The following is a 27,707-nucleotide window of genomic DNA, read 5'->3' as shown; positions in this document are numbered from 1 at the left end:
AGAGAGGAAAAACTTGATCAAGAGGTTTTGTTCTTTCTGGTTTTCCCACAGACGGCGCCAATTGTACGAGCACAAAATAATTTTTCTCGTATAATCCTGTTGACTAAGTCTGCGCTCTTCTAAACGTCGTCGCTTTACTCCCTGAAAACACAAACGTGAGCTAACCGACGGGTGTGTGCCAGATACCTCTCCGATGCTTAAGTCAGTAAAACAGACAAATAGACAAAAGCTCTATGTATTCGAGAATCAAAGTTGTGTTACCTCTTCATAGGTGATGTTGTAAGCTTTTATAGGTTCCGTGTGGCACAATCCTAGTAGGACTCTTATTCCTCCATGCAGAGTCGTCCTAGGAATCACACTCTTGAAAGATAATGCTTATCCTTTCACACCCACCTCACTGCATAAACCAAGTGAGATGGTCCTAGCTCGGTGGTATGACCAAACGACTGAGCTAGTATTGCCATGCTAAAATGACAGTTTAGACCGCGCTATGCCTAGCTCGGTCCTTCCTTTCTCTGTTTGTACCTCGGTTTGACATATTCTAATAGAGCTAGTAACTTGAAACCGAGCTAACTATGCAAAAAAGCGTCCTTATCTCAGCGTGACTATGCATAATTCCTAGCTAGCTCGGCATTCCCATGCATAATACCTAGCTAGCTCGGCCCTTTGACTGGCCTAACAGATACTAGGTCCAGGTTGTGAAGCCCACTAAACTCGGCCCATATTCGCTTAGTCCTTAGACCGAAGTACATCTGCTCTTACCTCGGTCCGTCGTGCAGCCCAATTCCCAAGGAAGTCTCCTCCTTAGCTCGGCCCAATTTAGATATAAATTACCCTCTTAGATTGTATATCCTATACTATGTTTGAATTGAGTTAGGGTTATCTGATACCATTGGATTGAGTTAAGATTATAAGGAGGGATTAACAAAATATTCTCTAATCCAATGCTTGTTTAAAAGGATTTGAATGGATAGGACATGATACGACATATGACATTCAATATATTGACCATAATACCTCTATTATAGTCATTTGATAAGTTAGTCTAGATTTTGACTTAGTCTCCCAATTTATATGTCATCCTCTATGTGAGATTGAATAGTCCATCATATAGAGAATACCATATACGGATGGATTGTTAGTCCGTACTTCAATTTTTTAACCAAATATCGGATTAATAATTTTATTAAACTATTAGTCCAATATCAAACACATTTCCGCCCAAACAAATATGACCTAAAAGTTGTGGTGGTAGGTCAATTAGAGGCAAATATGAGATCTTTTTTACATAACAAGTTAAAATTTTCCATAATGTAATATGAACATCCTTGCATCTCTCTCTCTCTCTCTCTCTCTCAATTTGACAATTTTTTATTTTAATTTTATAAACAAGTTCTATTAATAAAAATATCTATTTCATGATTCCTAGTTTTTAAAAAACATCATCAATATAATTTGCGAGTGTTGATTTCCGACCTCACAACCAAACAAAGAACTTAGTTAGAGAGTACGCGGCAGAATAAATTAAACCAAGCACTTGCACACAAGAAAATGATAATATCATGGTGGCTTGTCCACCCGGAGGCCTTCCGACGCTCAAGTCAGTCAACAATCTCACAAAGATAACAACTCAAATGAATAGTGCACAAGTAAAAATATACCTTATACTCATGGGGTGCAAAAACATACCTTATACTCATAGGGTGTCTTACTTTTATAATAAACAGTGTACTTGTCCCTTAGAAGTCTCACTTTATAGGACTTAAGCACAACACTTATCTCGAACTCTTAATTAGATAAAAATGAACCCCTTAAGAGTTTCATCTCTATCCGAACTAAACACCTCAACTTATCTAGGACTCTTGTCTTCTATTTGAATATCTCGGATTCCGATATTTCCGCACCATATCTTGGTAATAGCACAATAATCTTAGCAATCTGACTCGTCCACGTGGCATCTCAGCTAACCACATCTGCCACGTGGACAAGCCTAAAATTATGTCCCCACATAACTTTATTTTAAAATTTAAGTAAAATTTTAACATTCAAATTGACATAATAGTTATAGACCATTGATTTTATATTTTAATGTGTTACAATCTTATGTATTATAATGAATATTAGCTGTTACAAAAAAAAAAAAAAAAAAAAATGGTTTACGAGCAATATATGCTTTTATCTCTATTATTTAGCTCAATTTGGGAGCTGTCTATCTATATAATATTATATAAGCCAAAAAAAGGGTTTTTAACCCATAAAATCTCAAATAGTTTCAAGTTCTCAATCTAATTTTTTTTTTTTTGATTTTTAAAATTTTAAAAAATTTCTATTAGCTAGCTCTTATTCAAGCAAAAATAATATAAAAATAAAAATTAATATCCCTTAATTTATGACTTTCAAATGGAAAGTATATAATCTAAAAAAATGAAAAACATACCAATCTATTTCAAAATTCAAATTTAGGAGTCACTAATTATGAAAAGTAATCTATTAATTTAAATTTAAAATTGGCATAATATAAATTTAAAATTATAACGATCTATTCCATGATTTATAAGTTTTAAATACAAATTTAAAATTATTATAATTAGCTCAAAATTTTTGTATTAAGGAGCAATAAGAGTAACGTTGAGATTATTTATATATTTTACAAAATAATTCTTTTAAGAAGAGATATTACTATAGTTTAAAAATCTCATACAAAATCTATATACTATTATAATTGCAAAATGTTGACATCTTATTAATGCTAAAAGTTGCAATTCTTTATTTTATTTTATTTTGATTTTGTTTAATTTTTGTTAATTTGTGTCACAATATGATTGGTCTATAAATTAATTTTATATTCTTAAAATAAAATTTAAAATTTGTATTTTTCCTTAAATTATGTTATCAGAATAAGATTAATATTCGTTCCTTAATTTATGCATCTTTTATTAAATTATAAAATAAATTTTAAATTTAAATTCTTTTTTTGAATTATGTTACTATAATTAGAATGAGATTAATATTCACATGTATCATAATATTATTAGTCTAAACATAATATGTTATTAGATACATGTATTCAAATTATTAATCACTATTAAAAGTTTATATTTTTATTTTTTTGTCATTTTTGGTTTTAAATTTTTTTATATCCTTATAAACTACAAGGATTTAAACAATAATTTTTTTAATACAATTTTTTTTTTAACAAAAACCAAAAATATTAAGAAAATGAATTACTTTTTTAACAATTGCCAAACATAATGGATTCTATTAATTTTTTTCTTTTTTATTTTTATATCTCAATTGCCAATTAAACAAATTAAAATAAAAAATAATTTTTTTGGCTTAAATAGTTAAGAAGTGACTTTTGCTAAAATCAAATAGAAATAAATATTTTTTTTTCTATTAAAAGTGATAGTTGGTGAAACTTATTTTTTTTATATAATAAAAAAAAGAAAATGAGAGTTACACATAATAATTTATTGTTCCAACAATGCTACAGACGCACATCTTCACCCACAATGATGTGACAAGAGAGGTGGATCTCATATCATTTTTTTTTTTTTTTTTTTGATAACTCAGGTATCCCCAACCCTCCGATTTTTAGGGAAGCCAGGACTAATCCTGAGGGGTATTTAGCCGGTGGGAAGCTGGACACCCTTGCACAAACTGCTGCAGGCACTCACCCAGTGGGGAATCGAACCTGGGACGTGCGCCTTACCCACACAACCCAGGCAACGCCCTAACCACTGGGGCAACCTGCCCCACCGGATCTCATATCATTTAGTGTATAGTAAATCAAGAGTTGACACATATTATAACATAGTGGATATAATTGTGGGCGTTTTTTGTGAGTCTCAAACATTTTCTTATTGTTTATTTAAATTTTTTTAGCATTTGCGAAATATGGTGGATCATTTAAATTTTTTTTTTTTAATCTCAATTGTCAATTAAACAAACTAAAATAAAAAATGAAAATTTTTTTGCTCAAATTGCTAAAAAGTGACTTTTTGCTAAAACAAATAGAAATAAATGTTATTTTTCTAATAAAAGTGTTGGTTTGTGAAATATATTTTTTTATTTAAAAAATTGGGGGTTATAGGTATGAGTGTAAATTTGGCCCGGACTAGTCCATGTTGGGCCGCTCAAGTTCCCGCCAAAATTCTAGTAGGGTCGGGCTAGGCCACAGGCTAGAAAATTAAGCCCAAGCCAGGGGGTATTTGGGCGAGCCCAGCCTAGGCCTGAGTTCGGACTTGGGCCGAGCCTGAACATTTTTTTTCTATTTTTTTAACCAAAATTTTATTCTTTTCCACAAAAAATGACACTAGACCTCGGGCGGGTCGGGTCTCGGGCCGGGCCTTGAGCAGGTCAATGTATTGGACTTCAAAATGACGGCTCAAGCCTAGGGTCCTGGGCTGGGTTCGGGCCTAGGCCTAACCGGGTCGAGCCCATTGGGCCGTTTTACACGCCTAGTTGGTGATAATTTATTAGTTATTTAGAATTATTTTCAAATCAAATAAGAATACCATTCTAAATTTTCTTTTTATTTTTTTTTCTTCTTATTTTTATCAAGATACTTTAATTTTTTAAGAAATTTAAGTTTATTATATTTAAATATTTTATTGCCATTTTTAAATTAAAAATAATTTTTGAAAAATCATATTTAAATTATTTTATGCCATATAAAATGTAATTTTTTTAATATCAACTTATTCGATGATCTCTTTTTAAAATGTGTATTTGCTTTTGTTCATTAATATTAAATTTTTAATTAATCTTATTTTTAATTAATATTAAATAAATTAGTAAATAATTTTATATATTTATATATACAATTTTGTTTCAATTGCTTAGGTTATTTGGTGTCTCTGCCCAAACCCATTCAATTTTTTTTTGAATATTTTAATTTTACATAGGTTTTCACTAATTAAAAATTATTTTGCCTCATTTTTAAAAATTTACATGTTTGACTCGAATTGCTTGGGTTCAACTAACCCAGATTTACAACTTTAGCAAAAGGTTGAAAGTTACATGATTACAATTGTGACAAATTAATGGATACATAAATTGTGATAAAATTGTAAAACTTAAATTATAAGTTTCAATATTTTTTTTGCTTTCAAAATTTACATATAAAAATCTAACTATTTATATTATTTTATATAAATATATTTTATTAATTTTTTCCCATCCCATGCATAGCATGGGTTTTCACTAGTAAATAAATAAATAAAAGAGGAATTTTTTTTAAGATTCCTGGTATTAAGATTTTATAGGATAAATGACATGTAATATTTTCATAGTAGTTAGGGTTTCTCAACATTTTTCTAGAGAAATTTTGATCTATAATATTTCAAAACACGAAGAAATTTCAGACAAATTTCTTAGTGTTTTGAAATTTCTCTAGTTTGCTAATTTTCTCTGATTTTTCTTTGTGCTTTGAAATTTCTTTGATTTGCTCACAATTTTCTTTGTATTTTGATTATTTTTTTCTGATTTACTCACAATTTTCTCTCAAATTAGAGAAAATTGTATTTTGACTCAACTAAGGCAGCATAAATACCTATGACTACTTTTTTTCTCTTATTTCTCAGCAACCAAACAATTGGTTGACGAGCAAAAGAAAATGATTGTAACAAAATTAAAGCAGATCACCATAGAGTTGGGTTTCTAAGCAACCAAACAGAGTGATAAAAGGGCACAATTTGCCATTACATTGAAAGCTTTAGCAGATCAAGCTACGAGTTGGGAATTTAACAAACACTAGTTGTTGGAAAAATGGTTTATATAGGCTTATTTTTGGCTGACTTTGAGTCCAAAATTGAGTGGGCCCCGAACGTCTTTTGGGGCGGGTCCGAAGAGGTGAAGTGTTCCTTGCCGCGTGGCAAGTCACACGGTGAAGACGGCTCGTCAAAACCATTTATGAGTGAATGGGAACATGACGTCGTTTTCAAGTTCGTGGAATAGGAAATTTAAGGAAGTAAATGTGGGTTTCTTTGGAAATAGTTGTCTCACATTGAAACTTTAAAAGAGTTTTGTTGAATTTATAAACTCTAGCCTACAACACTTGGGTTGGGCCCCAAGGGGCACCCCAAGTTTGTAGAAGGGAGGAATTATGGACAAAGTGAACCTTAGCCCAAACCACCACACACACGCATGCCACGGGCCGGGCCGGGTGCAAGTGTGGGTTGTGGATCGATTCTAAATATTAATTTTTTGACAAAAGTTATTTGATTTTTTTTTTCACAAGAAAATTAATTTAAATTTTGCACTTTTATAATTTGAATTTGAATTCAAATTTTGTCCAATAATTGTTTCTCCAAGTTCCATTTTTCCCAAACTGTTAAACAGGTTTTAAACTGTCCAACAGATTCAAAATTGTCCCAAACAATTTTCTTCAAATTTTCGGACAGATTCTGTTTTCAAACAGATTTAAATTTACCCGGCAGATTTGGACATATCCAAAACAAAGTTTAACATGTTCAAATGGTTCTAGACTGATTGGATAACTATTCAGCATTTTTAGACAATTTTAAAACTGCCAAACAGTTAATAAAACTGTAACAGATCTGTCCATTTGAATTTGGCACCTGTTGATCTCTTTTTGTACCTGTTCGGGCTGTGCCAACAGTCACTAAGTTGCCTATAAATTGATATCCTATTCCAGCAGGTGGTGGACCACGAAATGATCCCAAAATCAATCTGTAAAGTCCCTTTTCCTTGCTGTCCAGCTTATATCTGTTTGCATTTGTTTTATTCTTCATATTAGATTTAGAATAAATATTTAAGAGAGTATAAGAACACAAGGTTCTAGTTCACCGTACAAATTTTTGTGGAGTGTTATTACAAGTTTGTGAAGATCATTGTATCCTGGGAGAAAGACGCCACTCAACCGTAAGCACCGTAGCGGGGCGAATCTGTCTTAAGGACAGAGTGTCACACACTCAACTTGGTCTTTAATTTTTAATTCGGTTCGATAAATAAATTCGATACGTTATTTATTTATTTTGTATGATTTATTTCAATTTATTTTATTTACACAGAAGATTGTTCCTACATTTACTATATATATATATATATATATATATATTTATATTTCAAATGGTTTATATAAAGGTCAAACAGTTACCTTAACTGTTCCAACGGATTCCTTTTCAAATGTTTTGGAAATTTGTTCTTCAACGGACAAAACCATTATTCAAATTGTGGGTGCACCTGTTCAAAGGTTTTGTACACCTTTTCACTTAATTTTGGTACTTGTTCGGATCAATTGTTTGCCTATAAATACAACCTATTTTCAGCAGTCCATTTCATCCGATTAAGTGAGTCTGGAAAATACCTTGTTGCTGTCCTAATTTCTTTTAGTGCTTTATTCTTCATTCTAGTTTTAGGATTAAATATTAAGAGAGTATAGAACACAAGGTTTGGTTCGCCGTACAAATTTGTTTGGTGTGCTACTACAAGTTTGTGAAGATCATTGTATCCTGGGAGACAGATGCCACATAACCGTAAGCACCGTAGCGGGGTGAATCTGTCTTAAGGACAGAGTGTCACACACTCGACTTGGTCTTGTAATTTTTATTTGGTTCGTTATTTTCTGTGGATTTTCAAAATAATATTCTGGTTGGAAAAATAAATAGTGATTATATGCTATTTGACAGATAGTAGTAATATACTGTCTATTTTCTTTGACAACTAGTAGTACGATACTGGTGTCATTAACAATTTAGAATATATTTTTATGGAATTTTTTCAGAAATTAATTTTGGGTTTTAGAAATTATTTTCTGAGTTTTCATTACTTAAAATTCTGTTTTAGTTTTTTAATTATTGAAGTGTTACAGAAATTAATTTCTGTGTGGAATTAATTTGGTTAAATATAATTTTATTTTATTTCTAAATTAATTGAAAAATAAAAGTTATTTTCTTATTTCTTTTATTTTTTACAGAATTTAATTTCCTGTGTGGAATTAATTTGGTTGAATAAAATTTTATTTTATTTCCAAATTAATTGAAAAATAAAAGTTATTTTCTTATTTCTTTTATTTTACAGAATTTAATTTCCTGTGTGGAATTAATTTGGTTGAATAAAATTTTATTTTATTTCCAAATTAATTGAAAATAAAAGTTACATTTTGTTTTGTTTATTTTATTTTAACAGAATTTATTTCTGTAGTTTTGGTTTAATTTGTTTAAATAAAATTTTATTTTATTTTCAAATTAATTGAAAATAAAAGTTACAATTCTTGTTTCTTTTATTTTTACAGAATTTAAAATTATGTGGTTTTTGGTTTTAAATTTTCTGTGTAATATAAAATTCTAATTATAATTTTATTTTATAATTTAGAATTTATGGCTACTAAAACTGGTTAAACTAATGTTCAAACCAGTACTGGTATGGTGATTACCATTACGCCAACCCCTCCTTATGTTGGGACTGTACCAGTGAATCATGGTAAACAACAAAAAAAGTTATTAAGAACTGATTTTTGCAAAGGCAAAGGAAGATCAAGTAAGAAGGTTGCTAAAGCCAAAATGACCAAAATAGATAAAATTTCCAATGGTGTAGATGTCATAAATCTTTCTGCAGTTGTTTCCGAGGCAAATCTTGTCGGAAATCCTACAGAATAGTGGGTGGACACTGGTGCTACTCGCCATATTTGTGCTGTCAAAAAGATGTTCACATCTTATTCTTCACTGGACAATGGTGAACAACTTTTTATGGACAACTCCTCAACTTCCAAAGTTGAAGGACAAGGAAAGATTGTACTCAAGATGACATTTGGAAAGGAACTTACTCTCAATAATGTGCTGCATGTACCAGACATTCGCAAGAATCTTGTTTTCGGATCTTTGTTGAGTAAGAATGGGTTTAGGCTAGTAATTAAGAGTGATAAATTTGTACTTACAAAGAATGAGATATATGTAGGAAAATGTTATACGTCTGATGGCCTTTTCAAGTTAAATGTAATGACCGTTGTACCCTCAGTTATTAATAATACTACATCTTCTTCTTACTTGCTTGAGTCTTCAAATTTATGGCATGGTAGACTAGGACATGTTAATTATGGATCTTTGCGTAGATTAATTAATATAGAATATTTACCTAAATTTGACATTGATTCAAATCATAAATGTGAAATTTGTGTTGAGGCAAAATTATCTAAAACTCATTTTCATTCAATTGAAAGAAGTACGGAACCACTTGAATTAATTCATAGTGACATTTGTGATTTTAAATCAATTCAAACTAGAGGTGGGAAAAAATATTTTATCACTTTTATAGATGACTATACTAGATATAGTTATGCTTATTTAATTCGAACCAAGGATGAAGCTTTGGAAACTTTCATTCAATTTAAGAATGAAGTTGAAAATCAACTTGGTAAGAAAATCAAGAAACTTAGAAGTGATAGAGGTGGTGAATATGAATCACCTTTTGGTAAATTTTGTAAAGAATATGGAATAATTCATCAAACCACCGCTCCTTACTCAACTCAGCAAAATGGAATTGTTGAAAGGAAAAATAGGACTTTAAAAGAAATGATGAATGCCATGTTAATAAGTTCTGGATTACCTCAGAACTTGTAGGGGGAAGCAATACTTTCTTCTAATTATATACTTAATAAAGTACCCCGCAAGAAAGTGAATCAAACACCTTACGAATTGTGGCATGGAAGAGTACCATCCTACAAATACTTAAAAGTGCGGCGGTGTTCGGCTAAAGTGGCTATTCCTAGTCCTAAAAAGACTAAGATAGGTCCTAAGACCATTGATTGCATTTTCATTGGTTATGCTAAGAATAGTAGTGCATATCGATTTTTGATTCATAAATCAGAACATACCGAAATGCATGTAAATACTATTATTGAGTCTCGGAATGCATCATTCTTTGAACATGTATTTCCAAATAAGATTAGACAAGAGACTAGTAACAATAAGAGATCTCATGATGCTATTACTAGTCAGGATCAAGAACATGATCAAGAACAAGAGTTAGATCAAAATGAGGAAGAGAAACCTAGGCGTAGTAAACGTGCTAGAACCTCAAAATCTTTTGGTCCAGATTTTCTAACATATTTGTTAGAAAATGAGCCTTTAACTTTTAAAGAGGCTATGTCCAGTCCTGAAGCTCCTTTATGGAAAGAAGTTGTCAATAGTGAAGTTGAATCCATCTTGCAAAATCACACTTGGGAATTAGTGGATTTGCCACTAGGTTGTAAACCTCTTGGGTACAAGTGGATTTTCAAAAGAAAATTGAAAGCGGATGGATCAATTGACAAATACAAGGCAAGACTTGTGGTCAAAGAATTTAGACAAAAAGAAGGTCTAGACTATTTTGACACATACTCACTGGTTACTAGAATAACATCCATTAGAATGCTAATTGCCATTGCATCTTTATACAATCTAGAAATTCATCAAATGGATGTGAAAACCGCTTTCTTAAATGGTGAGTTAAATGAAGAAATTTACATGGAATAACCAGAAGGTTTTTCTGTTTTAGGAAAAGAAAAGAAAGTGTGTAAATTGGTTAAATCATTATATGGTTTAAAACAAGCGCCAAAGCAATGGCATGAGAAATTTGACAAAGTAATGATGTCAAATGGATTTAAAATTAATGAGTGTGACAAATGTGTTTATATTAAAAACACAGATAAAGGTTATGTCATTGTATGTCTTTATGTGGATGATATGCTCATCATAGGTAGTAATAATGACATGATTAAAACTACCAAGAAAATGTTGAATAAACATTTTGACATGAAGGACATGGGCATTGCTGATGTAATTCTTGGTATGAAAATTACCAAAACATCAGAAGGATATGCTTTGTCACAATCTCATTATATTGAGAAAATACTTGACAAATTCAGTAAAGATGGTGATCATCTTGCTAGAACACCTGTAGATGCTAATTTGTATCTTTCTAAGAATGTACAGGAAAGTATTTCTCAATTAGAGTATGCCCAAATTATTGGAAGCTTAATGTACTTGATAAACTGCACTCGCCCAGATATAACTTATGCAGTAAGTAAATTAAGTAGATATACGAGTAATCCGGGAGTAGAACACTAGAAAGCAATTATAAGGGTTCTTAGATATCTCCGATTTACTCGTGACATTGGGCTTAATTATACTAGATATCCAGCAGTACTTGAAGGATACTGTGATGCAAATTGGATATCGGATACTAGAGACTCAAAGTCCATTAGTGGGTATGTCTTTACTCTTGGTGGGACGGCTGTATCTTGGAAATCTTCCAAACAGACTTGCATTGCTAGGTCTACTATGGAATCAGAATTCATAGCTTTAGACAAAGCAGGGAAAGAGGCAGAATGGCTTCGCCACTTCCTTGAAGATATTCCAATATGGCCAAAACCGGTGCCTGCTATATGCATACATTGTGATAGTCAATCAGCAATTAGTAGAGCACAGAGTCATATGTATAACGGTAAGTCTCGACACATTCGTCGTCGACATAATACCGTAAGACAACTACTCTCTAATGGAATTATGTCCATAGAATATGTTAAGTCTAAAGACAACATAGCGGATCCACTAACCAAAGGGTTAGCAAGAGAGTTAGTTGAGAATTCATCAAGGGGAATGGGACTTAAGCCTATTAAATAAGAGTTACCACAACGGCAACCCAACCTAGTTGACTGGAGATCCCAAGATCTAGGTTCAAAGGGACAACCGAATTGTGAATGACTCAGAAGTATCACTGAGGAGTCTAACTCCTACCCATTTCTTTGATGAAATAGTGATGTCTGCAGCGTTTGAGGTTAAGTAAAATTTTAATGATTCTTATATCTAGGTAAACCTAGTGGAGTATGGCAGGATACTCTTCATAAGAATCACCTATGTGAGTGTGAACTGGGCCGGTTCTATAAGATTTGTGAAGGGCTACAAGTCTTTAGAGCACTCATAAGAGACCAGGTTGTTCAGGGCCAAAATGAACACAATAGTGAGAACTAAACTATGTCTGGGGACATACTGTGTGAGTTCTATTGTCTTGGTTTACACAAACGGCTGAACAGTTCAAGACATTAGGTCCACTGGTTAGTTAGTAAATCCGATAGTGTCTCACAAGGAAAGGTTCAAAGCCAAAAACTACCTATCCTTTGCAGAATATTTCCAATTTCTGTACTCTCTGTAATTAGATCATGTTGTTGAATTTTCTCTCCGTCAAATTCCATTCATGTGGATTGTTGGAAAAAAGGTTTATATAGGCTTATTTTTGGCCGACTTTGAGCCCAAAATTGAGTGGGCCCCGAACGTCATTTGGGGCGGGTCCGAAGAGGTGAAGTGTTCCTTGCCGCGTGGTAAGTCACACGGTGAAGACGGTTTGTCAAAACTATTTATGAGTGAATGGAAACATGATGTCGTTTTCGGGTTCGTGGAATAGGAAATTTAAGGAAGTAAATGTGGGTTTCTTTGGAAATGGTTGTTCCACATTGAAACTTTAAAAGAGTTTTGTTGAGTTTATAAACTCTAGCCTACAACACTTGGGTTGGGCCCTAAGGGGCACCCCAAGTTTGTACAAGGGAGGAATTATGGACAAAGTGAACCTTAGCCCAAACCACCACACACGCGCGCGCCGCCGCCGCCGTCCGTCCGTCTGGGCTAGGCCGGGCGCGAGTGTGGTTTGTGGGTCGGTTCTAAATATTAATTTTTTGACAAAAGTTATTTGAATTTTTTTTTGCAAGAAAATTAATTTAAATTTTGCACTTTTATAATTTGAATTTGAATTCAAATTTTGTTCAATAATTATTTCTCCAAGTTCTATTTTTCCCAAACTGTTAAACAGGTTTTAAACTGTCCAACAGATTCAAAATTGTCCCAAACAGTTTTCTTCAAAATTTCGGACAGATTCTGTTTTCAAACAGATTTAAATCTGCCCGGCAGATTTGGACAGATCCAAAACAAAGTTTAACAATTTCAAATGGTTCTAGACAGATTGGATAACTATTCAGCATTTTTAGACAGTTTTAAAACTGCCAAACAGTTAATAAAACTGCAACAGATCTGTCCATTTGAATTTGGCACCTATTGACCTCTTTTTGTACCTGTTCGAGCTGTGCCAACAGTCATTAAGTTGCCTATAAATTGATATCCTATTCCAGCAGGTGGTGGACCACGAAATGATCCCAAAATCAATCTGTAAAGTCCTTTTTCCTTGCTGTCCAGATTATATCTGTTTGCATTTGTTTTATTCTTCATATTAGATTTCGAAAAAATATTTAAAAGAGTATAAGAACACAAGGTTCTAGTTCGCCGTACAAATTTGTGTGGAGTGCTACTACAAGTTTGTGAAGATCATTGTATCTTGGGAGATAGACGCCACTCAACCATAAGCACCGTAGCGGGGCGAATCTGTCTTAAGGATAAAGTGTCACACACTCGACTTGGTCTTTAATTTTTAATTCAGTTCGATAAATAAATTCGGTACGTTATTTATTTATTTTGTTTGATTTATTTCAATTTATTTTATTTACACAGAAGATTGTTCCAACACTAGTTATAAGTCAAGGAACAAAAACAAAGTTACAATAAAGACTACAATGAGTGTGTATATATTGAGATTTATGGATCGGTCAATGTGTAGAATGAATCAACGAAATAGTAGATCTTACAGTTTCAGTAGAAGGAGACGTGGGCCATAGACGACGAAATGGACAATGAAGTTGCCGGAGGTGGCGTTGATGTTGTAGTCAAGGACATTGGTGGGGAGGAGCCCGACAGGAAAGTCGTAGTTGGTGAGCTCTGTATGGGCGGTTAGTGGTGGCAACTTTGATCATGGGTTAGGGTTAGAGTTAGCGTTAGGGTTTGAAGAGGAAGAGGAAGAGGAAGAAAGTATGGTTTACGTGGATTGAGAGAGAGAGAGAGAGAGAGAGAGAGAGAGAGGAAAGAGATATATGGGTGTGGGTCATAGACGGTAAGAGACGTTAGCCTACAAAAGAAAATATTATGGATTTCTTCTGTCATTAAAAATTAGAGAGGAATGTTACATCATTTTTTTTAAAATAAAAATTCAACTCCAACATAATTTGTGATTGGTCTAAAATAATGAATACCCGAAATAAGTGTATTTTTTTGACTTTTTACGAAAAGATGTATAAAAAAATAGAAAGGTGATATGATAAAAAAAGATAAAAAAATAAAAAGTGTGTACTTATTAGCACACCCCCAAACAAGGCTACAAATTATGTTTTTAATCACATATAGAAAATAAATAAATAACATTGTTAGAAAAAGAAACTGAAAAAGTGTTTCCTCAAAGTTGGAAATCCACTTTATTGTTAAAAATTGAAAGAAAGAAAGTGCCGTTAAAAATACTCTAAATTTTGGTTTATAATTATAATACTAAGGAAATTTTAATATACACTCTTTTTTGAAGGGTGTATTAGGTAATTTTTTTTAATTATAATCAATTTTATTTTTTAATTATGACATTATTTTAGTTATAACTCATTAGTTTTTAGTTATGTCTTGTATTGTGTTTAGTTATAATTTTTTTTTATTATTTAATTATGATTCAAAAAATTAAAATTATATTATTTTTCTTTTTAATTATAATGTGCATATAATACACACATCTTTTTAAAAAGTATACCATATACACCCCTAAATATGCCATTTTCTTATTCTCAAATAAAGGAGTTGGTTCCGAAAACATGAAAAAAGCACTTCTAAATATTTTAAGGGGTACGATTATAGTTATGATATCATGTACAATGTGTTGGAAAAAATAATTTTATGGTGACTTTAATGTAAAATTAAAGTAGGTCTCAACCATTGGTTGAGGTGAGATTAAATGAGTTTATATTCTTTGTAACAAGGTATTTACACCACAAAAAGAATGACAAAAAACTATTGAGAATTGAGTTATAAATTGTCTCATAAAGATGACCTTATGAATGAGGTATTGAGAATTATGTATACCTACGAATCTCACATTGATTGTAGAGGAAAACTTTGATAGTTATTTAAACCTTAAGATTTTGATAAGGGCATGAGTCTCTTGGGGCATCTAAATTTTCCGAAGGAAGGGAGTTATAGATGCTTCAATGATGGGCTTGGACCAAGACTATGGTCCAAGTTGGTTATGGAAAATTGCCACACGCGCATGCTGCCCGCTCGCTCACCAGAATCGGGCTGGGTTGGGGTCCTGGTCTATGGTTTGTGGGTCGTGGATCTTAGATCTTGGGCTGGAGGCTTGAGGCTTAATGGAATGAGTTAGATTTGAGCTGAGCTGAATTGGTAATCCACCAACCTAATCTTTTTGGGTTAGGTCTGCTGCAGATATGTATATTATAGCGTGTGTAACTCACACATTGAATCCCCATCAATTGGTCCATTACTCCAGGAGTAATGAGCATTGGTTGCTAGCCTTCTTAGGCATTAGTTGCCAGCCTTCATGGCTGGAAGGATTCTCCTCTCTCTCTAATTGTGTATAAAAGGAGGCCCATCTCTCTTGGGTTCAACAGGAAAAAATTTTCTTTCAAATTATAGTCAAGTCAGTCTCCTCCTATAATTTTCTTCCTGTGTGAGAGAGTGCTGCCATTGTCAGTTCGCCAAAGTTAACAGAAGGTGTTTCTGCGTTAACCGGTCTAAACCGTCGTATCTTGAGAGACAGAAGTCGACGTTTCTCTAGCACCCACGGTGAGGCAGCTAATTTGATTTCAGGACACTGTGGTATTACATAGGCTTTGGTTTACTTCCTTTTACTAATTTTATTTTATTATGAATTTCTATAAATTTCAGTATGTTCTTATTCTGAAATTTAAAATGGTTGTTTAATATGAATCTATTTATTTTATTTAAGTACTCAATTTCTACAACACAATGGTTATGGACTGACCAATAATTTTCGTGAAGAAAAATATTTGAAACTTTAATTGATCATTTTTAATTCATTTTTAATGATGTAAAATGGATTTCATTCATCACTTCTTGTCTTTTTTCTTTTTATTCTCTCTTTCACCTTACTAGAAGTCAAAATAAAAGTGATATATTAGGGAGGTGGCACTACTCTTTTAGTGAATCCCATTTATTTGACATCAATCTTTCTACTTAGCTTCAAACCTTGAATCTTGGATTTATAAAAATATTTGTATATATAAATAAAACTTAATAAAGAGAAATTCTCTTAATCCAGTTTGGGTCAATGAGCCCATTACAAGTTAGACTTTGATGATCTAGTTCAATAATTTTTTTAGAACAATGATTGTAAATTATTTTTCAAAAAATTAGAAGGGGACTTGCATGAAGTCCTAATAGGTAGATTTATTGTCTAATAGATTCTGTGAGAATTAATGACGTTTTTCATCAAACACTATTAAAAAACGTTACTAATTGTTAATTTTCAACAATAGTTTAAGAATTATCACAAAAAATGTCACTAATTATAAATTTTAGTGATAGTTTAAAAAAATTGTAAAAAATCACTAATTTTTAACTTTCAGTGACATTTTAAAAAATTCATCACAAAAAAAGTCACTAATTGTAAGTTTTAGCGACAAGTTATAAAAACTGAAAAAAAGTCACTAATTGTTAATTTTTAATGACATATGCAAAAATTCGTCACAAAAAATTATTTTTAATGGCGATTTTACTTTGACTTATTTTCAATAAGACTTAATAGAAATTACATCCAACTATTATAACCAATTAATAATTTATTCAAAATTAAATTCATTTAATAATTATTGTCACATGATTTTATCATATAGCTTTTAAAAAATAGACAATCCGTATTTTTATTTTAAACAAAAATATGATAAAATCTGTAATTAAAACAATCAAACAATTTACAGACATAAATCTAAGAAAAATGCTTGGGAGCACTAATTAGTGCTCCCGCTAATTAGGTGGCAGTGGGTCCCGTCATTAATGATGTGATGTTTTGGTCTTGGAGTTGTATTTTTTTTTTTTTTTTTACTTTTTTAATGCATTAGTCCTATTAGTGGTGATATTTTTAGTGAGATGAATCATTGTTGTAAATCTATATAAAAACAAATGAATCAGATCACAAAAATGGAAACTGCAATGGGCCCATGGGCTTAAACTGAACTGATCCAGTGAGTGAACACTGGAGACGAGCCTTACTTGGAAGTTGTGTGTGTGTGTGTGTGTTTTTTGCCCCCCTTTTTGGTGGGTTACAAGAAAACAATTTAAATAAATCCACAAGACAATCTATATATATCTACAAAAATGTGTTTGGGTATAGATTACTACCAAAACCCAAAAAGGAAATATGGAGGGATAATTAAAAGATCTCCAACTCCATCTTTTTGCCAAAAAAAAAAATTCCATCTCCCCAACTCAAGGTGGAAGAAATAAGGTAATTCCAATAAATTAAAATGGAAAAAATATCAACAAGTCCTATTTTATTTTTCAGATTACTATTGAATTATATCTAGTTTTAGTATGAATAACTAAATCCTGTTTGTCATAAAATGTTCCCAAAAAGTCTATTTTTTCATACTGGTGTATCTTATCTCAATTTTACCATTCTCATTTAATATAAACAACAATTTTATAAATAATTTGGACTTATTATAAAAATTATTAATATTATATTTAAAAAATCATAAATAACAATCAGTGTGTTTGGTTTGAGTTTTCTGGATTAAGTTTTTTGAAAACTGAGTTTTTTGGTTTTCATATTTTTTTTGTTTTTAGTGAATATTTTTAAAATTTTAAACATTTTTTTTACTTTTTTAGATGCACCTTACTTAGATGTATCTAAAAAGTAAAAAATTTGTGAAAAAATAGGCTAAAAAATTAATAAATACATAAAAATACAAAATATGTATTGAATTGTTGTATTTTTTTTTTTTGTATTTTTTGGTATTTAGTGAATTTTTAAAATATTTTTTTTACAATTTTTTTACTTTTTAGGTGTATTTATGTTAGATGTGTCTAAAAAGTAAAAAAATTGCTTAAAATATTAAAAAAATTCAGAAAAAACAAAAAAAACGAAAAATAAGAAAGTAAAATTTTCTGAAAAGTGTTTTTTTGAAAAATGGAAGCAAGCAAGGCGAATTGGATCAAAACAATTATAATATAAAATACATCATTTTTTGTTATCTCAAATTATGATTTTTTTTGATATAAATAATCTAAAAGGGCTAATTCTATTAAAATTCTAATGAGTTATGAAAAATAATACTATGACAAATTTATATATTTGTCAATGCATGAAATAGTTGATGAATCTTATACTTATGAAAATTTGTTTAATTTCAATAATTAAAAATATTTTATTATAAAAAAATTTATAAAATAAATTATTTATGACATTTTTGGTTCATATTTTAATGAGAAAATAAAATTAAAGTAAAATATACAATTATGAATAATTGAATTTTTTAACAATTTATAAATTAAAAAGAAAATAAGACTTATTTATTAATATAGAAATTTGATATAACTCAATAGTAATTTTCAAAACAAAATAAAACTTATTAGTAATTTTTTTTATTGTGATTTATGGTTTTTTTTTTAATACAATATCATAATTTTTGCAATTTAAAATATAATTTTACTTGGATTAAAATATTTATGAAATTATTTTTCATATTAAATGAAGGGTAAAAATAGAATAAGATATCTCATTATGAAAGAATGAACCTTTTGAAAATATTTTATAACAAATAGGACTTAGTTGTCTATATTGAAACTCGGTAAGACTCAATAATAATTTTAAAAATAAAATATGACTTATTGATATTTTTGTAACGCACCGAAATAATTACTATAAACCATCCACAATATTAATTATATAATAACATGTGATGAAATGGTTATCTTCCATTAATCCTAATTACTTGTACAAAAAGATAACATATGCAGATATCTATTCACAAGTCCAATCCTAAATCTATAGAAAAATAAGCTAGTAGAAATAAATGCCCTAAAGATTTACAACTTTTCATGACAATACTTGGTTATAACAAAAGTAGATTAAGTCCATTACAGTTAAAGGCCTTTGGCCTGTACAAAACATATACAAAATCAACAAAATGAAGTCATTGCTCCAAATCCTCCCAAGCTATTGCCTTGGCGGAGGCATATCATCTGCACCTGAAATGTTTTTCCCACACAGGGTGAGACAAAACCTAGTAGAAATAATTCAGCACAGTATATAAATCTTAACAAAGATATAAGATGAATGTATATGCAATACTCATGCTAAAATGTTTTACATTTCTTTCCAAAATCATGTAATGCCACATTAATATCATAGTTCACAAATCATTTCTTCACAATAGAAAATAGGACAGTGAATCACATTCTGAAAATCTCAGAACTAATACAACCTTTCACGAAAATTTCGTCCGCAGGAAACCGTGAACCGGCATCTATGTAAACGTAGGCTATACAAGCACTACTATTATCATTTTACGGATATTTCGTCTGCGGGATCGACACCCATGTATACCCATGTATACGCACGGTTTTTAGGACTTTTACCATGGAAACTCAAGCCAACTTATTTCAACGAGACAATACATGTTTCCCAAATTTACCCAATTTTCTCAAAACGACAAACATTTCCAATGAATAAGCATAAGATGATGCTCATTGCAATTGAATGAGAAAATAGTTTTAATTCTCCTAATTTTCATGCAATTTCTATAACAATCATAACTATCCTCCACCGATAATCCAAAATAAATATTTTAGACAGATAAACAATTATTAATAAAGATAAACCCTCCGAATTTCAAGATGTGAGTGATAGTACATATCTAACTCCACCATCTTTATGAAAACCAATCCAATTTCATATTCTCAACACCAATTCCATAATTTATATAAAATCAACATTTAACATAATTAGGACAAAACCCCATTTTCTTCCAAAATCAATTCTACATAACGAAACCAACTATTTTATTAAAACTCAGTCTCATTTCCAATCCCACAACCATTTCCATGAAACTATTAGAAAAACCCCTCTTTTGAGTTTTGACCAAAACCCTAGATTTGTTCAAAAATTTTCCCAAATCACAATCTTGTTTCAAAAGACAAATAGCTAAGTTAAAAATCATAAGAAAATGTGGAGATATCCGTACCTTAAGCTAGAACACACGAGAGAGAGAGAGAGAGAGAGAGAGAGTGTGTAGGAAACTCAAAGACGCTGATTAGAACGAAGCTCTCGTAAAGCTCTATCTTTTTAACACAGACACACGAGTGAAAAGATCAACGGATCTAGGTGTATTTGAGGGAAATAGAAGGGTTTTAGAGAGAGAGAGAGAGAGAGAGAAATTAGGGTTTTGAAATGTTTAGAGAGAGAGAGAGATGAAAAAGTGACTTAAAAATGGTTGTTTACGAACTGATATACGCACAAATCGCTCAAGTGCAAGAAATGTCGCTCGAGCAACCAGACACAATAAGTTGCACCGCTCAAGCGCAAGAAGCTTCGCTAGAGCGAAGAATACCAACTCCCATAAGTTTTATAGACAGAAGACCTACACTCAAGCCTAAGAAGTACCGCTTGAGCGAGAATCGCTCGAGTGCAAGAATGATTGCTCGAGCGAATAATACCAACTTCCAGTATCTCTGCAAACCTGCAAAAGTATTGGAGGTTCACAAAAATCGCTCGAGCCTAAGAAGTATCGCTCGAGCGAAGGAACAAAATTCTAAGCAACAACAGTTTGAAAAATAAGCTACCAACCTACTTCAAACGCAACCAACACATGCTAATAGCCAAACTCAAAGAGAGATAAGGAGAAGCAAGACATGAATAACTATATAAGATAATGAAACCCGAATCCAAAACATCAAATGGGTCGGGTCTAAACTAGAATTGCTATAATTTTTTCCAATTAAAAATTACTTGCAAACAAAATAGATTTCGCAACATGCTTATGGTGAATATGTAAAATGAATAACTTAAGTTATAATTTAGCAATGAACAGTGTAAAATAGCAATAGGATAGCAATGCTGCTCCAATGGTCAAATTGGTATTTTTTAGCCTAACCAACTTTCGGGTGGTCGTTCAGTTGGTTGTCTAGGTGGTCACCCAAATTGAGAACATTAACAAACATTCGGTGGTCATTCGCGTGGTTGCCAGGGCGGTCGTCCAAAATTTGTTGTCTCTCTCTATTTGTTGTGCTGACAACTTTAGCTATAGGTAAAACTTGTGCCAAATTTGACACAATAAATAGCAATTGTTATTTTTAGCAGCTCCAATAACAGACCGTTGGAACACCATATTTTTCCACACCTGCTACATTTTGCCTTTAGCAGCTCATTTAACAGACTGTTAAAGATGCTCTTACTTAGTTCTTATTGTAATGCCCCGAAATAATTACAATAAGATCATCCCACAATAGATATTAAATAGTAACAGATCCCTAGATATAATGTTATTTCATTATAAGATTTCATCTCTTTACAAAAGTGTAACACATGCAGTAATACATTCATAAGTCTTAACCTTGAATCTATAGCATATGTCATAGCAAAAGATTTTAAATAAGAGTTAAACAGATATAATAATGCATTGGCTACATCTTTTCAAGACAGTGCTTGGTTACAACAAAAATGAGTTTGAACTCAATACAAATAAAGCTTTAGGCTTGTACAAAATAAATACAACAATAACCCCCCCCCAAAAAAAAAAACAAAACAAAACAAAAAAAACATAAGCTCTTAGCTCCCAGTTCTCCAAAGCTATTGCCATGGAGGAGGCATATCGTTAGCGTCTGAAAATGGTTTTACACATAGGGTGAGCCAAAGCCCAGTAAGAATACTCGTACACAATGTATGAATCTTAACATAGTTATAAAGTGAATGCATATGCAATGTTCGTATCAAAACATTTTATATCACTTTCTAAAACCATGCTTTTCTAAGTTTAGATCTCAAATTTATGAATTCAGTTCCTTTATAATAGAAAACAGAGCAATGGATACAACACTGGAAATCTCTAGGACGTGTCTGCAAGTAGGCCACAAGCACTATCAATTTGTTATTTTTACCGATATTAACCGGAAAGCTTGACACCTAACCACGTGGGTTTTTGGATTTTTACCAAGGACACACAGGCCAACAGAATGCCATAACTACACTCCTACTTAGATTCACCAACGTATTCAACATTTTTTTTCAAAACAACAACAATTTTCAATGTGTTAAATATGTTACTATGCTTAATGCAAATAGATGAGAAAATAGTTTCAATTCACCTAATTCTCATACAATTTCTACAACAATCATAGCTATCATCCACCGATAGCCCAAAACAGATATCTCCAAACAGATAATAATTTTCAACACGGATATACTTTCCAACATTTTCATATAGGAGTGATAATTCATATCCAACTCCACCACCATCATCATCATTGTTCCAATTCCATAAAACCAACATCAATTTCATTTCTCTTTACAAAATCAAAATTTCACAATTTAGGGCAAAAAATCCTTTTTCTTAAAAAATCAATTTCCATGGATAAAATCCATCATTTATCACAACCCAACTATTTTTATAAAGTCACAATCATATACATGAGCCCATTTTGAAAACCCCCCTTTTGATTTCAAAACCAAACCCTAAGCTTATCCAAAAATCTCCAAATCACTATCTTGTTTAGAAAAGCAAATAACAAAGTTAAAAATTATAAAAAGAGTCAAAGACATCCCTACCTCAAAGACAAGAACCAAGAAGAACAAGAGTTGAAACTTGACGAAATCGAAAACGAACTTTGCTCCAATCAAAACGAAACTCTAGGTGAGCTCTACCTTTTTAACAAAGGAACTAGGGTGGAGAAATTGGTGAATCAAGGTGTATTTGGGCCAAATATTCAACAACTAGAGAAGGGAAGAGCAAATCTGAGATTTAGAGAGAGAGAGAGAGAAGTGAAAAAGTGATCTAAAAAGTAATTTTTACAACCTGGTATACATGCAGACCGAATCAAAGGATTTAAAGCTTTGATTTTTACAATAGTTCTACAGAAGACCAAATCAAAGGATTTAAAGCTTTGAGATTGTTTGCAATATGCAGGTGACTAAGCAGATGTCGATGATAAGTTTGGATTTTCTAGTTATCAACCATCCACTCCAGTCTAGATTGGGACCAAGAATGGTTAATAAATATAAGGAACTTCCATAGACACGCAACCAAGATTTCTCGGCCGCAAACAAGCGAATGAAAATTTCAACACTCGCCATTTAAAAATAAGTAAAATTGTCTAAAGGAAAAGTAACTACAGTTCAACATAGCCCCAACCCAACTTTAGGTTCAGCTAAACAAAAGGAATGGAAAACAAAAAACTCAAATAGTTTTTGAGTTTCAAAACCAAACAGAGTGAAGTGTTCAAAACATCAAAATATCAAGGTTTGCAGGGGTGGACTTGAAATTAATTGTGGTATAGGGATGGCCAAGACTTATTCCACATTTTCAATTTTATATGAAGATATTATTTAAGGAGTATTTCTTAGCAAAGAATGTACAGAGTGACATTAATTTGGAGTCGTCCAATGAATTGTCCTAATAATAATAAAAAAGGAAAGATAATAAAATTATTATAAAAAATACTCTTAAATGTCACCATCGCTCAAGCACATCTAACAATGGCAAGAATTGTGCACAGAAGCTAATAAACCCAATTGAGAAACCCATGATTAGTGAAAATTTGTACAAAACCAAGTCTTTTCTACATCAAACTTTCTACATTAAAATAAAATTCAGAATAGTTTATTTCAATAGATTGGCCATCTGTAAATTCAAATCACAAAAAGATGGAAGATCTCAAAAACATTTTCATTTGCATCTACATTATAATCGATAGAGAATCCAGACATTCCAAAGCTTGAACCGAATGTTCTGTCTACATAACAAGAAGATTTGTAAGGAATGAATTATTTAAAGATGGTAATATAATAGTGGTGGCACCAAACTGCTATTGAACATCAGTCAAGCCTTTTCAGTGAAGACTGAGAATGATTGAGGGAATCTGCACTAGGAATTTGCACACCTGGGTCAATATAATCAAAATTACGAGAGTCACAATCATAAAATTAGCAAATCCAATGCTATTCAAAGAAAAGTGAGAGGCAAGAGACAGGGTGAATCTATTGCCAATATTAGCTATTTTTCTATAGCAGATTACAATAATTTGGGGGCATTAAACTGTAGAGCATTCTAACTAGGAAAATAGCCAGAGTTGCTCTGGCAATGGCAACAGCGAAAGAGTAACAATCAATCACCATGCAACCAGACATAGTTCCACACTATGTTACCTATGTTACCTGGAACGTGGATCGCTCTACTTTACGATAAGGGTAAGTTTGTACAATTTACATTAAGAATTTAAGGTAATTTTAGTTTATAGAATTTTTTTAATAATTAAATATCCAATAAAATGTATATTTTTTCCAAATTAATGATATGACAACAAATTTTTATGGATATTATGACTCATTCCTTATGTTTTGTGATGTTAAAATTTCACTCGTCTTTAATTCATTATATTTGCCTTTTTTTTTTTACTCCTAAGGAAATCTTAAGAACAAACTATTGGGATCGTTTTGAAACAAAAGTATACTATTTTCGAAACGTGATTCCAAAATGTAATTCGCTAAGGTATTTAAGCTTGTGTATGTGGCTTGCCTTTGGAATTCTAAAGGCAAAATTTTCAAATTACTTTTCAAAATTCATAATTAAATACACAATTCAAAATTACTCAAAACTCAATTTAGAAATTAATTTCAAAACTCATAACCAAACACACAACTCAAAATTCAATTCAAATTTTTTTTCAAAACTCAAAACCAAATTCTTTTCAAAACTCTATTTTAAAAGAAAAAATTAATTTTTTTTAAAAATTGTATTTTGAGTTATGAGTTTTGAAAAGAAAAAGTTCGTTTGGTTATAATATTTGAAAAGAGTTTTATGTTATATTTTGAGTTTTGAGTTCTATTTTGAAATTTTTTGGATTTTTTTTAAATATTAAAAAAATTTCTTAATTTTATTTTTTTAGGGTAAATATTTTATATTTATTTTAATTTGCACTATATTTCTTACATTTATGTGTTGTATTTTTTTTTTTAAATTAAAAAATTTTTAAAAAAATTATTTTTTTATTTTAAATATATAATTTTTATTTGAAATTTTATTTTATTATTTTATTTTAAATATATTATTTTATTTTATAATTTTTTTTTTTATTATGTGTTGGTTATGATTTGAGCGTAGACTTTTAAAAGTAGTGTGGAGTTTCGAGTTTTGTGTTTGGTTATGAGTTTTGAAAATAATTTTTAAATTGAGTTCTGAGTTATATGTTTAGTTACGATTTGAGTGTAAAGTTGTGTTTTAAGTTTAAAATATTAAAATTAAAAATTAAAATATTTACAAAATAAAATAAAAAAATTATTTTCAACTCAAAACTCTTTTCAAAATTCACAAACTCTTTTCAAAAGTCTTTTCAAAGCTAGCAACCAAACAAATTTTCTTTTTTTTAAAACTCAACTCACAATTTCACACTCAAATCACAACTCCTATAAGAGAAGCACAATTCCAAAACTAAATCAAACGGATCCTAATATTTTCTAGAAACACACTGGTTTCCACAGCACTGCCAAAAATTACTCAAATGAAACTTCAGTCAAGTGACACACTAAAGGAGGAGAAACATTTCGATTAAATATTAAATAGTAATAATGAATTTTTATGAGCAAAATTCTCAGCTTGTAAGGGGAATTAAGGAATAAACGGAAATAAGCCCTTGACTAATTTAGCAACATATCAGATTCTTCAAAAGTTGTACCACATTTTAACATTCAGGAGTCAGCTTAGATTCACAATAAGAACAACGAAGTTAGTTTTTTTTATCAACAATACAAGTAATTTAACAACTTACCATACCGTAGCACCTCAAGGGACGCAATGAATCAATGATCATATATTCAAAGTTCAATCAACAGTGTTCTGTTGGATTAAGTTCAAATCCCTAATATAAAGAAGAGAAATTCAATAATTTTGTCATAAGATACAACCTCTTTAGAGCATCTCCAACCATCCACCAATTTTTTTAGGGAATTTGATTCTAAGGGATTATTTGAATAGAGCTACAAAATTGCACCATTTTTTATTTTAATATCTTTTTATCTTTTTTAGATTACATTATTTCTCTACTTTTCTGTATTTTTTTTGTAGGGTAAATTACACTTACACCTCTTGAGGTTTGGGTTTAATACATATCACCCCTGACGTTTGGAAAATTACACTAACCCTCCTGTCATTGTAATTATTTAGACGGAATAAAGACATTTTCATGCTTTACTTTACTTCCTCTGTTTTTTTTTCTCCCCTTTTCCTTTGCTTTACTTTTTTTTTTCAATGTAATTTTCTCTATTTTTCTACTAAGGCCTCGTTTGGGAAGCGACTCGTTTAGCCAAAAAGTCAAAAAGTCACTAAAAAAATCAAAAAGCCAACAACCCATACCAAAAAGTCAAAGATTCTTTTTTTTTCTCTACTTTTTGCACATCTTTTTATAAAAAGTCATCCCAAACATACTAGTTTTTTTTAGCTCATATTTTAGCCAAATAGTCAAAAAATTACTAAAATGAGCCTATTTCCAAACGAGGCCTAAGAGTTGTTGCCTTTTATATAAGTAGGAGGGTTTGTGAAATGAAACTATTAACCACAAGGGTGAGAACGTAATTTCCAGAACGTCAAGGGGTGAAATGTAATTGAACCAAACCTCAAGGGGGTCAATGTAATTTATTATTTTTTGTAAAAAGTTAAAATATGCACTTATTTAGATCATCTCAAATAATCCCGTAAAGTAAAAAACTTGTTTTGATATGAGCTACTCCTATTCTTTTATCAAATTTTCACCAAAATCTTTTTAAAAATTCCCAGAATTCTATTTTCATCAAATTTAATGAAAAAAAAAACAAAAACAAAAAAAATCATTCCCGTCCCCGAATTCTATGCAACCAGACATAGAATGGGGTAGATCTATGGGCATTTACCAAAAATTATTGCATGTGTCCTAAAATATTAGTTCTTTATTTTATTTTGAAATTTTTTTTAAGGTCTTTAATATTAAAATTTGAAAAGATAAAGGATATACAATATTTTCATAATAGTTAAGGTCCCTCAATATTTTTACAGAGGAAATTTGATTTAGAGAAATTTTTTTCGACTCAGAGAAATTTCAAAATTTCTCTGTGATCATACCAAATAAATTTTAATTTTTTTTTGTAAAATTAGGAAAATTTTTCTGTGAAAATTGAAATTTCTCTGAGTCAGGCAAAGTTTCTCTGAGTTGAAGTTTCTCTGTGAAAATGTTGAGGGACCTTAGCTAATAAAAAACAAAATATCTTGGACCTCTTCTAATACACAAAGTTGGAGAGGGATGTTTCACTAATTTTTTCTTTTATTTTTTATTTTTTCAAAATATTAGTCTATTTTCAAAAATTAAAGACTAAAATAACGTTAATTGTCTATTTTATCCTTTTTTTTTTAATTCATTAACATTAATATACACGAAAGGTATAATTATGAAAATTGATATTCTTAAAGAAGATTGTACTATTTTAATTTTAAATCATAGGGTATATTTAGAAAGCTAATATTTTGTAAGTGTAATAATTATAATATTAAAAAATTTAAATTTCTTAAAAGAAATTAATATTTTAGGATGCAAGAAGTAATAAATAAATAAAATTTTGGTGTTGATCACTTT

The sequence above is a fragment of the Camellia sinensis genome, chromosome 4, assembly GCF_055761805.1.
Source record: "Camellia sinensis isolate YWXY chromosome 4, ASM5576180v1, whole genome shotgun sequence".
Lineage (NCBI taxonomy): Eukaryota > Viridiplantae > Streptophyta > Magnoliopsida > Ericales > Theaceae > Camellia > Camellia sinensis.
Note: the sequence above shows the minus strand (reverse complement) of the source record.